General features: G+C 49.7%; 1 protein-coding gene and 1 pseudogene across 2 annotated transcripts in view; both read left to right on the top strand.

Moving 5' to 3' along the window:
• Positions 1-1,992: 1,992 nt before the first annotated feature.
• On the top strand, positions 1,993-3,752 carry LOC101574078 (annotated as a pseudogene).
• Positions 3,753-5,844: 2,092 nt separating this feature from the next.
• The window catches only part of Gprc5b (G protein-coupled receptor class C group 5 member B), a 22,861-nt gene continuing 14,888 nt past the window's right edge, over positions 5,845-13,817 (top strand). Inside the window, exon 1 of one of the 2 annotated variants that reach the window (XM_004644211.2) lies at positions 5,845-5,991. The gene's annotated coding sequence lies outside the window, so the exon portion shown is untranslated. Of the gene's footprint in view, positions 5,992-7,248; positions 7,343-13,817 lie in introns of those variants that run through there. The other variant, XM_023704370.1, reaches the window with a different exon arrangement.

Below are 13,817 nucleotides of genomic sequence, written 5' to 3'. Positions count from 1 at the left end.
AAAAACAAACCAATAGAAGGAAAATGAAAAAAAAAAAGTTCAACATATCAATACTTGATGAAAAATACCTGTTCCATAGTATGCCTAAGATGTTTGATATGCAGACAGATAGTGAGGTTAAGCTTAACAGCCTAAGTTGCATGGTAATAGCAATAAGCTTGTCTTCTGGATGGTTAATAACCTAAGTTTGCAGACCAAAATTAGAGAAAAAGGAGGGCTGCAAGGAAAGCCAACATTGTGGCCCTAGCAACAGAAACTGAATCTGGTGGATTCGACAATAAAGGAGTATGGCACAAAGATGCCAGAGGACTTCAGGAATCATCAGCGGAGGCAGGAGAGTAAAAGACAAAGCCGTAGGGGACAGAGACACCGGAGGAGGTGACAGCATGGCAGCTGCCCACCTAGTGATAGACACAGTTCCTCTGCTCTGCCCTGCTTTTCTTCCCTCCAGCTCCAGGTTCACCCTTTCCCTGGCTGCTCTATCACCCTTGCCCTCCTGTCCCCCATTACATAACTGTCCCTTGTCCCCAGGGCCTTATATAACCAAGTCACCTCGGGCTCCCAGTGCCACCTCGAAGCTCCTGCGTTGGCTCGCCTGTCTGGTACGATCTTTCACAGTCGACTGGGCCAAGCTTAGCAGAGGCAGGCAAGAGAGAAAGGAGGAAGGGAGGAGCAGGGAGGAAGGAGAAGAGGAGGAGGAGGAGGGAAGGAGGGGAAGAAGGGGTTCAGCCCTCTGCCCAGCGGTGGGCTTTGCGGGGCCGAGGCTCACCTGTCAGGAACAGTCTGTTCTGCACATGGAGCCCCAGCCTGTTCCTTGGGTTGGGGACACCAGAGTGTGTGAGCTTCTGATTGTTTCCCTCTCTGTGCCTCAACTTCTACTTCCACTAAACAGAGAAATAGCACACCTCAGGACTGCCAGGAGAATCAAAAAACTTACATTATTTAGAACAGTGCCTGGTAAACTCTAAACGCAGTGTAAACATTGTTATTCTTCTAGAAGAGCTCATTCTAATTGGTAGGTATACTTTGGAGGTTCTCAACATTTATGGTGTTGAAAACCTGTAATAATTTAAAATTAATAGATGATACCCAAGTATGATGGCACACACCTGTAATCCCAGCTATTGGGAAGGCTAGAGGCCAGCCTGGACAACATAGTGAGACCAGTATCAAACGCCAGGACTGAAAAAAATGAAAGAAAAAAAATATAAAAGAGAAAGCCAGAGGTGGGGTGTCACGTGCCTGTAATCCCAGCACTCAGGAGGCTGAGGCAGGAGGATCACTGATGGTTTGAGGCCAGCCTGAAGTACGCAGCAAGACCCTGTTTCAAAAATAAATAAAGAAATTTTAAAAAATGAAAAAGGAAGAAACCTCAAGCAGGGTACTTTAATTCCTGCCTCCAACAGAATCAGCACCTGTAGAGTTGATGATATTGTCTTAACTTTAAAGAACTTTGAGGAGATAGAATCAGTAGGCAAATAGCAATACTTAGCTTAACTTAAATTAAAACCAAGAAATATTTTAATGATTCATTCATTCATTTAAAGACAGTAATAATCGCATTATATGTTGACAACAAGCCTGTTATAAAAACACCTGCATTTTCCAAAACATAAAGCAATTAGTGAGAAGCACAGAGATACCCTACACTTCTGTCTCTCATTTTCTTTTATTACCTTTTTTTTTTCCAAAGTAAGTTTTATTCTGATCTGAAATGAAGCAATGAGGAAAGTGGCTGCAAGATCTACTTGTTCCTGTTGTACTTTGAGAACCGAGGTTACATGATGCATCTGCAGCAGGCACCTGGGCCCAGGCCTGGCTCTGCGCGTCTGTTCTGAAAGCCTTATTACCTTTTTTAAAAAAATTACTTTAAAGAGAGATTAGACTAGTGAGTTCTGCCTTGCGGCCACCGTCCCCTTCTGCATGTCTTGCGGAGCCAGCATCTGGGATTGGGCCGCAGCCTCTTCAGCAGCTGCTGGTGGTCTGCTGACGATGGATTCCCGCAAAGTAAACGAGCTTCGGGCCTTCTTGAAAATGTGTGAGCAAGATCCGAGAGTCTTGCACACCCAAGAAATGTGCTTCTTGAGGGTGTGGTGGAGAGCATGGGGGGTAAAGTACCCCCTGCTACTCAGGAAGTGAAATCAGAAGAAAATATCACAGAAGAAAATACAGAAAGCAAATTGGTCAAGCAATGGCCATGACTCATCCATATGGCTGACGCTGATAAAGGATCTACAAACTGCGGTACAGGGTTTCAGGGTAAATCCTGAGGGGATTTGACTGATCTTGTCAGATACAAAAGTTACATTTCTTGTTATATAGATCTTGCTCTATCTTGGTCTTAATCATCCAGCAGAAAAGTATAAAAACTAGGTATAAAAAGTAAAGCCATATTAATATGCTGAGCTGTGAGTGGCTCAAGTCAACAACTTCTGACATTGCCAGTCCTACGGATAACCCACTACCATTATGGACTACTGGACTATACTGGATTATTTTTGCTGAATTCACACACCTACAATATTTAAATGGCAATGGAATACCCATCCCTGACAAAACTAAACAAAAAAGGGGATACAAATGAAGGACCATTTTGTATCTGTATATACAAAATAGTTAAGATAGATATACAGCTACTTTTTCTTAATTCAATGAGAAGAAAGATTTGAACTAATAGTGTTTGGACAGGATATCATGTGTGCATCTTGTACTATGAATAACCACTAAGAAGACAGCAATATGCAATGTATTTATTATTGAAACTGTCCTACTAATGAATTTTGAAACTGTCTCATTGCTATTTGTTTCTCAATAAAATTAATTTTAAAATGCCGATAGTAAGAAGATGGGGAAAACATAAAGACAGATGAGTCGTCAAGTGAAGAAAGTGATTTAGAGACTGACAGTGAAGGTGTAATTGAGCCAGATACTGATACCTCTCAAGAAATGGGAGATGAAAATGTAGAGATAACTGAGGAGATGATGGATCAAACAAATAAAAAGAAAGGAGCTACCATGGATGCTCTAGATGATGGTGAACCACAGAAACCCGTTGACTTGTTCACAGATGGTTCAAGCTGAAGCCTTGGTTGGCCATTCTGTACACCAAGAGGGCCAGTGTCTTCATCAAATTACAGAAGCCAAGTGCTGCCATTCAACATTGTGACAGAGCCATTGAAATAAATCCTGATTCAGCCCAGCCGTACAAGTGGCGAGGGAAGGCACACAAACTTCTGGGCCATCGGGAAGAAGCAGCCCATGATCCTGCCCTTGCTTGTAAACTGGATTATGATGAGGATGCAAGTGCAATGTTTAAAGAAGTTCAGCCAAGGGCACAGAAAATTGCTCAACATCAGAGAAAGTATGAGCCAAAACCGTGAAGAATGAGAGATCAAAGAAAGAATAGAAAGGGTTAAGAAGGCTGGAGAAGAGCGTGAAAAAGCCCAGGGGGAGGAAAAGCCAGACAACAATCAGGAGCTCAGTATGGCTCTTTTCCAGGTGGCTTTCCTGGAGTGATGCTTGGTAATTTCCCAGGAGGGATGCCTGGGATGGGAGCGGGCATGGCAGGAATGCCTGGGCTCAGTGAGATTCTTAGTGACCCAGAGCTCCTTGCAGCCTTGTAGGACCCAGAAGTTGTGGTAGCCTTCCAGGATGTGGCTCAGAACCCTGAAAATGTGTCAAAACATCAGAGTAATCCAAAGGTTATGCATCTCATCAGCAAATTTGCAGCCAAATTTGGAGGTCAAGCATAATGCTCATCCGACAAAGTCTTTCCTAAAAGAAAAGCCCCCTCCCCAAGGACCAGAGGTGCCTCTGTGACAACGTTTAACTTTGCAGCAAATGACACCAGCTAAGCTACTGGGTGAGGACAGAACTGACTGGGGACCTAGTTTGCTAGCTGGAACCATAGAGCAGTACTGCATTTCTCTGGAACTCAGTGTCTCAAGCGGATAAATGAGGCAGATAACAGTATCTGACTAAAAGGATTGCTGGGATAATTAAATGAATTAAAGGGTCTAAAGTACTTAGAACTGTTCTTGGCACGTGGCAAGCACTGTATAAGTGTTAGCTGTCCTCATTCTTGCCATTACCATTATTATTATCCTTGAACCTCTGAACTTTTTTAAGGAGAAGGGGAAGGATGCCCCTCCACCCAGTATCTTCCTTCACTTTCACTCTTAGCTTCTAAAATATCACCCAAAAACACTTGATCATCACAGTCAAGATAAAAACAAGCTGGGGGAAGGAGCACAACCATAATTCCAATACTGACTATTCATATGAAGGATTTTTTTAACATGTCAGAACCTGTGTGAAATCTTTCATAGGCCAAAAGGTTTGTACTATTAAAATGAGCTCTGTAGGCTGGGGGTGTAGTTCAGTGGTAGACTGCTTTCCTAGCATGCGCAAGACCCTGAGTTCAACTAATCCCAGCGGGGGGGTCGGGGGGGGGGGAAGCTATTTGCCAGGTGAGAGCGTTAAGGCTCAAAATGCTGAACCATAGGACCTCGACGACAGCTCCAAATAATACCACCAGGGGGCAGTGCATGGTCAACATTCCAATTCAGCAGTCTACCCGGAGCACAAGGGAAAAGATTTGACGAGCCTGCGTCGTGCCACGCACTGTTCAGATTGCTAAAGATACGTCAGCAAATTTGGGGATGGAGGGGAAGCAGCACTAGGGGCTCTTCCTTTCCACTCTTCCATAAAAATCAAAGGCATTTCACTGAGTTGCGTGTCCAAAGGGTACGTGACTGGACCTGGAAAAAAAGGGCTTCGAGGAACCCGAACTGGAAGGCTGGAGGCTCATGGGAAGGAAGGAGAATTTCTGAAAAGTCTGCCCCAAACTCAGGCTCAACAACGCGCCTGGAAAGGGTGTCATCCAGGAGCAAGCCCTAGCAAAGCTGTCTCCACATCGTGTCTTTCTGTTTCATGAGGCTGGGAGTAAGAGTCACCCTAGGAAACTACAGTGGGCAGAAAGGGTGGCCCGCACAGGTCTGTTTGGTTCCTCGGTTTTGTTTCTGAGACGGACCCCAGCTTTTGAACTGAAGGTCACCCTGGGAATCAGCCCCATGAGGTGGTTGGGGCGCAATCCCCCAAGACTGGTCCCTGTAGGGCTGACCTGTGCCAGGCGGGTGGATTGAGAGGCGACTTAGTGCCAGACGTAGTGCCCTTGGGCACTGCTCTGCACACCTCCTTAACACAGGTTCCAGGACCGCCCCGCGGGCTTGCGCCCTGCCAAACCCTGAGCGTCTGCGAAGCGCACAGCCAGGAGCCCAGAACTCCTCCGGGTGTGCGCGCCAGGAACAGAGGAGGACGCACGCATCCGTGGGTGCTGTGCGCTGGGTTCAGAGCGCAAAGGGACAAGGACACGCGGGATTGTGATTAGGAGGGGGCCCATCGAGAGGAGCCAGAGCCACGTGGGTGTGCCTAGCTGCAGTAGACTAGGGCAGCAGTGACTAGGGGATGCGCGTGTCCTGGCCTGGTGCAGATGTGGCTCGGGGAAGCCACTCCTTGTGAGCCCACGCTGGAATATGCCCTAGATTGCAGAAGGCTTTGCCCAGGAGCCCAGTAGGAGCATACTCCATGCGTGTAGACGAGGACGTTTTTGCAAATGGAGCAACATGGGCAAACGGTGACTGGAAGAATGGTCTTAAAATTTGGGATGCTGGAGACTGGAAAGCGGTCTCTGAGATCCGGCCTAGGAGCCAAGAGCTTGTGGCCCTGGGTGCGCCGGCAGCAGGCCTCACTGCCCGTGGGACGGGGCGGGGCCGGGCGGGGGCGGGGCCGGAGGGCGGGGCCCGCGGCTGCTGCAGCAGCACCGGCCAGGCCAGGGGGCGCCGTGCGCGGCAGCCGCTTGCTAAGGCTATGCAGTGAGGCGCTAGCGGCGGCGGGCGGGCGTGCTCTGAGCCGGGGCCGCGGCCGCGCTGCGGAGATGTGACTCGGGCCGAGCGCCAGCGGGAGCGTGGGCGCTGCGGGGCGCGCGGGACGGTGAGTGCGAGCCGTGTGGACACCGCGGAGGGCGCTGCGGGGACCCCAGAAACTTTTGGCATAGTGGGCCTGGGACGACTGGAGGGTCGGCTGCCTGGGCTTTTCTAACCACCGCCCCCTCCTGGGTTGGTCTGCTGGGGCGAACGTGGGGTTCTGCTAAGGGGAGCCACAGTGCGGCGAGAGAGGAGCCGCAGAGGCGGAGCGGGGGAGGCGGGGCCGGGGACCTTTATCTGGGGAACTAGGAGGGCTGTGTATCCAGCCCAGATGCAGCTCCAAGTCCCTGGGGGACCGGGGTGACCACAGGTGAAAAGCAGCGGCACGCGGGTGACTCGTGTGAGCGAAGCCGCCGCAGGCGTCCCAGGCTGAGTGGCGGGCCAGTGGGGAGGGGGCCGCGTCCGGTGAAGACGGAGCCGGGGCGCCAGGGTGAGGTTTTGGGGGCCGAGCAGCCGCACCTGCCGCAGGGACTGGGGCCGAGCTCGCGGCGCTGGCGGAGGCCCCCACTACCCGGTGCGGGCGGGGGGTGCCACAGGGGAGCTGAGACCCGGGACTGCGGGACAAATGGGGGCGGGAAATGGGGCGGATGCGTACAATGAGAGAGGGTCGTTTCCGTTCCAGACGCGGAACACAGCCAAGAGAGTAAGGACTCCCCTGTGCTGTGTCTCCTCTTCGTGGGGGACACGGTCTTCCATCCTCATGAGGGCCACACACACCCAGTGCCCGCCTGGGGCCCTGGGGCGCTGATTAACCCGGCCCAGAGGGGCGCACCGACCTTGTCCGGGAGGCGCCCCAGCGCTGCAGGCTCCTTCCCCTGTCCTTGCTCTGTCACACCCAGGCCGAGTTAGTTCCCCCTCCATGTCCCCCGATCGCCAAGGGGCGGCTTCTTGGAGCGAGGACAAAGGCCCCTAGAGTGTGGCGGGCAGCACCGACCCGCCTGAGGCCCCGGTACACGCGCCACATTGGCTGCCCAGCTGCGACGGGCTGTGGGGTACCTGAGTGGAGCCTAGGAAGCCCCGGGGGTCCCTGCAAAGACGAGAGTTGGGGAGGGGGCTGGCGAGAGGCCTCAGCACTGCAGCCAAGGAACGTTATTTCAGAAGTTTCTTCAGAGGGGACGCGGGGGCTTTTGGAGTAGCCAGACTCGAGTTCAACTGCATGCAAATGACATGTAAATAGAATGCAAATTGGCAGCTGCGGTTGGGAGCCCTGCCCCCGGCCAGTTTTCGATCTAGCCCGAAGAGTGAACATTGTTTCCAATCCCTTGCCTGTCCTGAGTCTCAAAGCGGGTGAGCTGAGATAGAACGGGAGAAGTGGGAGCGGGGAGTCTCCTTTGGGGCCGAGGCATCAAGACATACAGGTTTGTCAGAAAAACAAGCTTAAAAAATCTTCATTGGTTAAATTTTTATTTCTACAATCGTGTCAGCCAGGGAAGTAGGTGCTAGAATAACCCTTTGTATAAAATGAACAGGTCCTTGCTCTTAGGGGACCTAGGAGATGGGTCAGCACACACTAAAGAAGCAACTGAAGAACAAGCAGATCTCCTCCGAATGGGCAGGGGCTTCAGAAAATAAGGCCAGGCGCGTGAAGAGGCCACTGAAGAACACCGCCTTTGAGTGGAGCTCCGTACGGTGGGGCTGGCCCCGGGGAGGGAGGGAGATGCGGGGGAAGCATGAATCAGGCGAGGGAGAAAGCACAGAGCTAAACAAAGGCCACTGTGGCCAAGCAGGAGGCAGATTTAGGGGTGGGGGTAGGTGGCAGTTATCTGCCAGACCATCGTCTCTGGAGCTCTGAGAAAAAGTTGAGGGTTAATTCTGTTGGGCTGGTGAATCCTAGACTGGTTTAAGCAGGAATACACAGGACCTGATGTTTTGAAAGCTCCCTTGACCTGAACAAGGAAACAGGCAGCAGCTCCCTTCCCTTCAGCCTGTGGGATGCTATGAACCCACCCAGCCAAGGATGTAATTTCCATCCAATGATTGCTCTTATTTATAGGGTTGAAGCAGCTTTGCATAGAACTTGTGTTCTTGCAGCCCTGTTCACTAACCTCTGAGGGTTTTTTAGCCCCCAAATAGGCCAGTGCAAATAGGCCAGTGTCCTAAGTCAGCATTGGGAAATGAAGATATGAGATAGTGTAACTTGGAAAAGATATCAGGGTCCAGCTTCCAGGTCTGGGAAAGAGCTTAATGTCAGGAAACTTTGTAACCACTGAATCCAGCCAGGCCGGAAAAGCACCGTTGATGCAGTGGGAGTGGGCTGGGACCCGGTGATGCTGAAGTCCCTGGGGAGCCTCTGCCAGACACAAGTTGGACCAGAAGGACAGTGGAACAGCCTTGGGGTCCAGACTGAGAGAAACCGGTTCTAGTCCCAGCATGGCCTGGAAGTTCCAGTAAGCTTCTGCCCGACGGCTTAACTTTTCTGCCCTCCTTGTCCCAACAGAGCAGTGGTGTTTGTGAGTCTTTTTAACTGGTATGTATCCTTTCGTCCTCTGTGCCACACACCAAGCTCCTTCCCAGGTACTGTAACTCCGCTTTTCAAACCAGCCTCATGAAGGTGGTGCGATCATCCCCATTTCATAGATGAGGAAACCGAGGGCCAGCGAAGTTATGCCCAGTGTCATATATTTCTATCTGACTTCCCTGTCCTGCCTCCCTCCTCCTGAGATCGTCCACTCTGAAGGAGTCTGATGGAAACTGTGCCGGATATTCATCTGGGGGCTGAACTATTAAATGTGCCCGGGGCTAGGAAAGCGGTGTGCTCTAGTGCACACAAGCACCTCTGCTCTGTATTCTTCTTCTTTCCCTTCTTCCTTTTAAGAGCGCCTCCTCCCCATCTTTGGGGGGACAACGTGCCTCCTCTGACCTGGCAGCACTGTGGAAGGACCCTGATGAGGGTGAATGTCCTCCTCTGAGACCTGCCGGTATTGGGAGTGTCAAGCCAGTCAGAATGGTGTGTTCCAAAATGGTTCTAGATCTTTCATTTCTTCTTTCCCATGGGTGGAAGGGAAAGAAGATCCTTGTTCCCGGGAGAAGGGCCTGCGCTTGGTCTCCTCAAGTCCCAGTTCTGACCCAAGAGAGATGCCTGCCTCAGGGCCTCTGGGATAGCCTTGCCTTCGACCTTCACAGTGAGGCTTCCACTTGGAGCACTTACCCGGCATAGCAGAGGCATTTGGGGGTCCCTAGAGTAGACCACCCCCAAAAGAAAAGGATCTCCCCTTTCCACCACTTCTTCATGGGCCTCTTTGCTTGGTACGTGGTAGAGAAGAGCAGTCCACAGTGGGGAAACACCTAGATCACACACACACACACACACACACACACACACACACACACACACCATCTCCATGGCAACCACCCCCTAGCAAAACAGTTTCCGAAGAATTCATCACTCTAGTTAAGGGAGCATTTGCCTGTCTTTTTTATTCACTTAAAAACACACTTTATATATGACTGCTTACACATGTTAACTACTCTTCTAACCCCCAATAATTAGTCATTATAATCTTCACCACAACCTCAAGAGAAGCTAATAGTATCATCCTCATTATGTAGGTAAAATAAAGGCAAAAAAAAAAGCCAAAAACAAAAAACCCCACAAAAAAAGATTAATTCAGCTACCCATGGTGACAGGATACTGGCAAGGGGTTTGGGGCAAGATTGATCTTTGTTTCTTTCTTGGCAGTGCTGGGGACAGAACACAAGGTCTTGAACAAGCTGGGTGTGTATTTGGCCGCTTCACTACATCCCCAGCACTTCAGGCAGGATTTAAAACTGGAAAGTCTGACTCTGAAGCTCATGCCCGCTGTCTCAGGGAGAAGCTGGGCTGGGAGAATCTCTGTGTGGCCCAGACAGGTCTAGCCATCCTTCTCATACAAGAAAATACACCACATCTTTTCCAGCCTCTGTAGGATCGAGAGTTCAGAAAAGCAGCACGCTGCTCCTTCACCTGCCAGCAGAGCTGCTTTTGGCTCCTCTGTAGAGTGCCTGTGCTGGTGTTTGTGCACACATGTGCTTGTGTGTATGTGTGTGTACGTGTGTGCATGTGTGTGTACGTGTGTGCATGTGTGTGGCATTGGTGATGTATGCGGGTGCATTTTAGAACGTATGAATGACTCACATTTTGGGGAGCCTGCCTGGCAGCGAAGGTAATTAGTATGCGAGCCGAGTCTTGCAAGTTCGTTCACATTTATTCACTGCTCCTCTGGCGGAGCCACTGTGTATATCTCCTGGGGTCGCTGCCATGTGTTCATCCTACTCCCAGTGGCCCTGCCCTGAGGCTGACTTGGAACCTCTGGTATTGTTTGGGTTGGGGGCTCTGGGATGCTCCCCAGCTGCTGGTGGTGGGAGGCACTGGGTGGCTGCTTTAACAAGGCAGGAGCTTACCTCACACAAGCACTGCCCGGGAAGGAGCAGGGCTTCCGGCTGGATGTGTCCTTGTTCATCAAGCCCAGTGTACCCGGCATCACCTGCACAGCTGTGGACACAGGGGCCAAACCCCCTGAGAGTGTGCTTTCTAACAAGCCCCACAGCAATCCTGCAGGACCATTCCAAGCCCCATACTTTGACTTAAACCTATCGAACCCTGGGCTTCCTCCATCATGAATGGGAATGAGAACCCCTGACCTTCCAGGGTGATAAGAAGGTTAAAGACTATAAATTCAGGCAGCAGCAGAGTACCAGATTGAGACAGATGGCCTAGGCTGGAGGTGAGATGGGGAGGAACCAATCAAAAGAGTTTTTACACAATGGAATATTACTCAGCTATAAAAAAAGATAAAGCCGAGGCTTTTTGTAGGTGAATGGATGCAACTAGAGTCCACACTCATAAGTGAACTAAATCAGACCCATTTGTGCAAACATCATATTGTCTCAATAGTGTAAAAACTTGAAAGAGTACATAAAATCTGAAAGGTACAATAGTTACTGTGAAAGGGAAAGAACCTGTTCAAAGGGAATAAAAAACTTGGGATGAGGAAAAGGACAGAAGAGGGAGGGAGAAGGGAGAAAGATACATTTATGTATGTATGCAAGATGGCTTGGATAGCTGTATTGCTGATTTCTGCTGGTCTACAGAGGGGAGCAGTTGATGCTGAAATTTTTTTTTTGTCCTTGTTAATTTCTTGCAACTTTTTAAAAACTAATTTGCATACTTATATCTAGTAATCTGAACAACTAACTTAAAGACAATATTATACAATATAGCAACAATTGTTGAATTCCTATTGTTTTGTTTGGTGAAGTTTTATATTGTTTCTTTTCTTTCTTTTTTTAAAAACTATTTTCCATTCACTTTAGATTGAAAAAAGAATAGTAAAAAAATAATGGAAACTTGTGGCCTATGCTACAAAGGTAAGGATCAAAAGTACTGGCACAAAGGCTGGGGATATAGCTTAGCAGCATAAGCACCTGCCTGGCAAGTGTAAGGTCCCAAGTTCAATCCCTGATGCTGAAAAAAATAAAAATGAGAATAAGTACTGGCATAGAATATGGCAAGGCAAGGAGAACCTAACTTTTAGATGGACGGGCCAGCTAATGGTGCTCATCAAGGAGCGCTTCTAGACCTGCTCTGAAGTACAAGCTCAGAAGCAAATGCACTGTTCCCACCACTTTCTAGCTGCATGACCTTGGATAACCCCTGTGCCCTTCCTTGTCCCACAGAGTTATCTCCTGTAAATGAGATGGAACTGCATGTGCCTCATAGGGCTGCTCAACAGATTCTGGGGTGTTACATGTATGGGGTATGGAAGAGTGCTCCCTAGAGCATAGCTCTGGTTATGGTAGTTGTCACCACGGCATTGTTGGGAAACGGCAGGCATTTGCCAGTATGAGAAATCAGGCACACGCCTGTGGACTTGGCTTTGGTGCACTTCACCTCCAGCCTCAACCATCCTTCCTGCCCACTGTGCTATGGAGTGGAAGGCTGTCTCTGTGGGCATCTTCAGAACGATAGTGACGTACTCTGGCAAGTGGACTCTTCTTGTCACTGCCAGCTGCCACGGGCTGCATCTATATGTCTATTTGTTACACAGAGAGAACTTCCTCTCTGGAGGAAGGAGTGGGCCATTCCACATGTGAAGAATGAGAGAGCTTGTTGGCAAGTGACTGGACCCTAGCTGAAGTTGGCTTAATTCGAAAGAGGGAAGTTAATTGGCTGCTGGAGCTGCAAAGTCCACGTATGGTTTCCAGCATAGGTGAATCCAGCCACTCAATGTATGAAGACTCAACTCCACTCCATCCCTTATTGTTGTGGACAGGCTCTCTCCCTCTATGGCATATTTGTCCTTCTCCAGGGCGAGGTTTCTAGCCTTCTAGCTTATCAAGCCCAGGAAAACAAGAAGACCTCTTTCTAGTTTATGCTAGCCAACCTCCTAGGGGTGATTCTCCTGGGTCTAGTTTGGGCCATGTGTCTGTAGTGAACCAGTTAATTGGGACCAACAGGTAGGGTCCATGGTCTGATTGACCAAGCCTGGATCAAGAGCCCCCTGCAGGCATGAAAGCAGAAAGTAAGAGTGTATCAATTTCCGGTGCAGGAAAAGAGGCAGGAGCTAGAGGTCTGGACCAGGGCCATAAGAATTGTGTACAGTATCAGAAACATTCACTCCACCTTCGTGTTCTCATTATTTCTATTGGTTTCATGTAATGGTTGGAAGGTCATGCGGGAAGTAGGGATGCAGAACTGGGGGAACCAAGTCCCATTTGGCTCCAAAGCCTGGAAAAAGTGTCCCGTGAGAGAGAGGGGAGGCACAAGTAAAGGACTGTGTAACACAGGCCTGAGGCTGGTGGGCCTGGCTGGTTTCTGGTATCTTCCCCACTATCTCAGTCTTTATATCTAAGCAGGCTTTCCCAACCTCCTCCTGCACTATTAATTTATAGAGCTGGGTGGTTTTGTGGGGAGGACTATACTTCTCTCTCTAGTGTGACAAGTAAAACACCCCCAAATACTGACAGATGTTTCCCATCCCCTGATTCCAAACAGCCCGGCTCAGGGCACATTCTGCAGAGGGATGGTGGCCCAAACTCCAAAAACACTTTCCCACGTGTCACTGCCCTGGCCACTCAGGGGATAGGTAGAATTGGCTGCAACCTGGAGAAACTGCCTGAGTGTTTTGCTGAGACTGGCGGAGAACTCTCTTAATCGAGTCTGCCACTGATGATATGTCTGAGGAAAATCCACTCCAGACCCTCCACCATGTTAGCGACTGATGACATCTTGTTCTGACGTGTCTAGACCTTAAATCTGGGTTCCTAGCCTGCTTTCAGGACCTCTTGATAAGCAGTTCTGTCTAGAGTGATGTTTCTCCAATGGGTGCTACATCAGGATATGTTCAGGGATTGTGCAGAGTTATATAACATGCAGTTTTAAAATATTGAGAGAAGTGTTTTAATTCCTTAATTTTCTTTTAAGTAGATTGATGTTAAGGACCCACTTAAGGCAGCTTCCTGCACAGGCAGGGTGTGGACAAAGCATAGATGGCTGTGGTGACTGGGCGATAGGCCCATTGTCACTGCCTGGGGTACATGCTCCCCACTGCATTGGCCTGAGCAGGAAGTCAGGCCTTAAGGAGTATCTCTTGCCAGGTGCCTCCTCCGGGCCTGCTCCCGTCTATAGGCAGAGGCGACAGTTCCCACACCACCAGGCGCCATCTCTTTCTTCAACATTAATAATGTATGCCCATCGATGGCCTCATGGCCAAGGCAGGATCTCAGACAGGGAATCTCCACAAGGGAGCAGAGAAACGCGGTCGATACGCATTTACTTATAGAAGCCTAGGGACCAGCCAGCTGCTGGGAGTGAGGCAGTTACAACCACCCCCACTGCCACCAGAGAGAGAGAGG

Source organism: Octodon degus, unplaced genomic scaffold (assembly GCF_000260255.1).
Source record: "Octodon degus isolate 3935 unplaced genomic scaffold, OctDeg1.0 scaffold00195, whole genome shotgun sequence".
Lineage (NCBI taxonomy): Eukaryota > Metazoa > Chordata > Mammalia > Rodentia > Octodontidae > Octodon > Octodon degus.
Note: the sequence above shows the minus strand (reverse complement) of the source record. Positions and strands in the feature narration are given on the sequence as shown.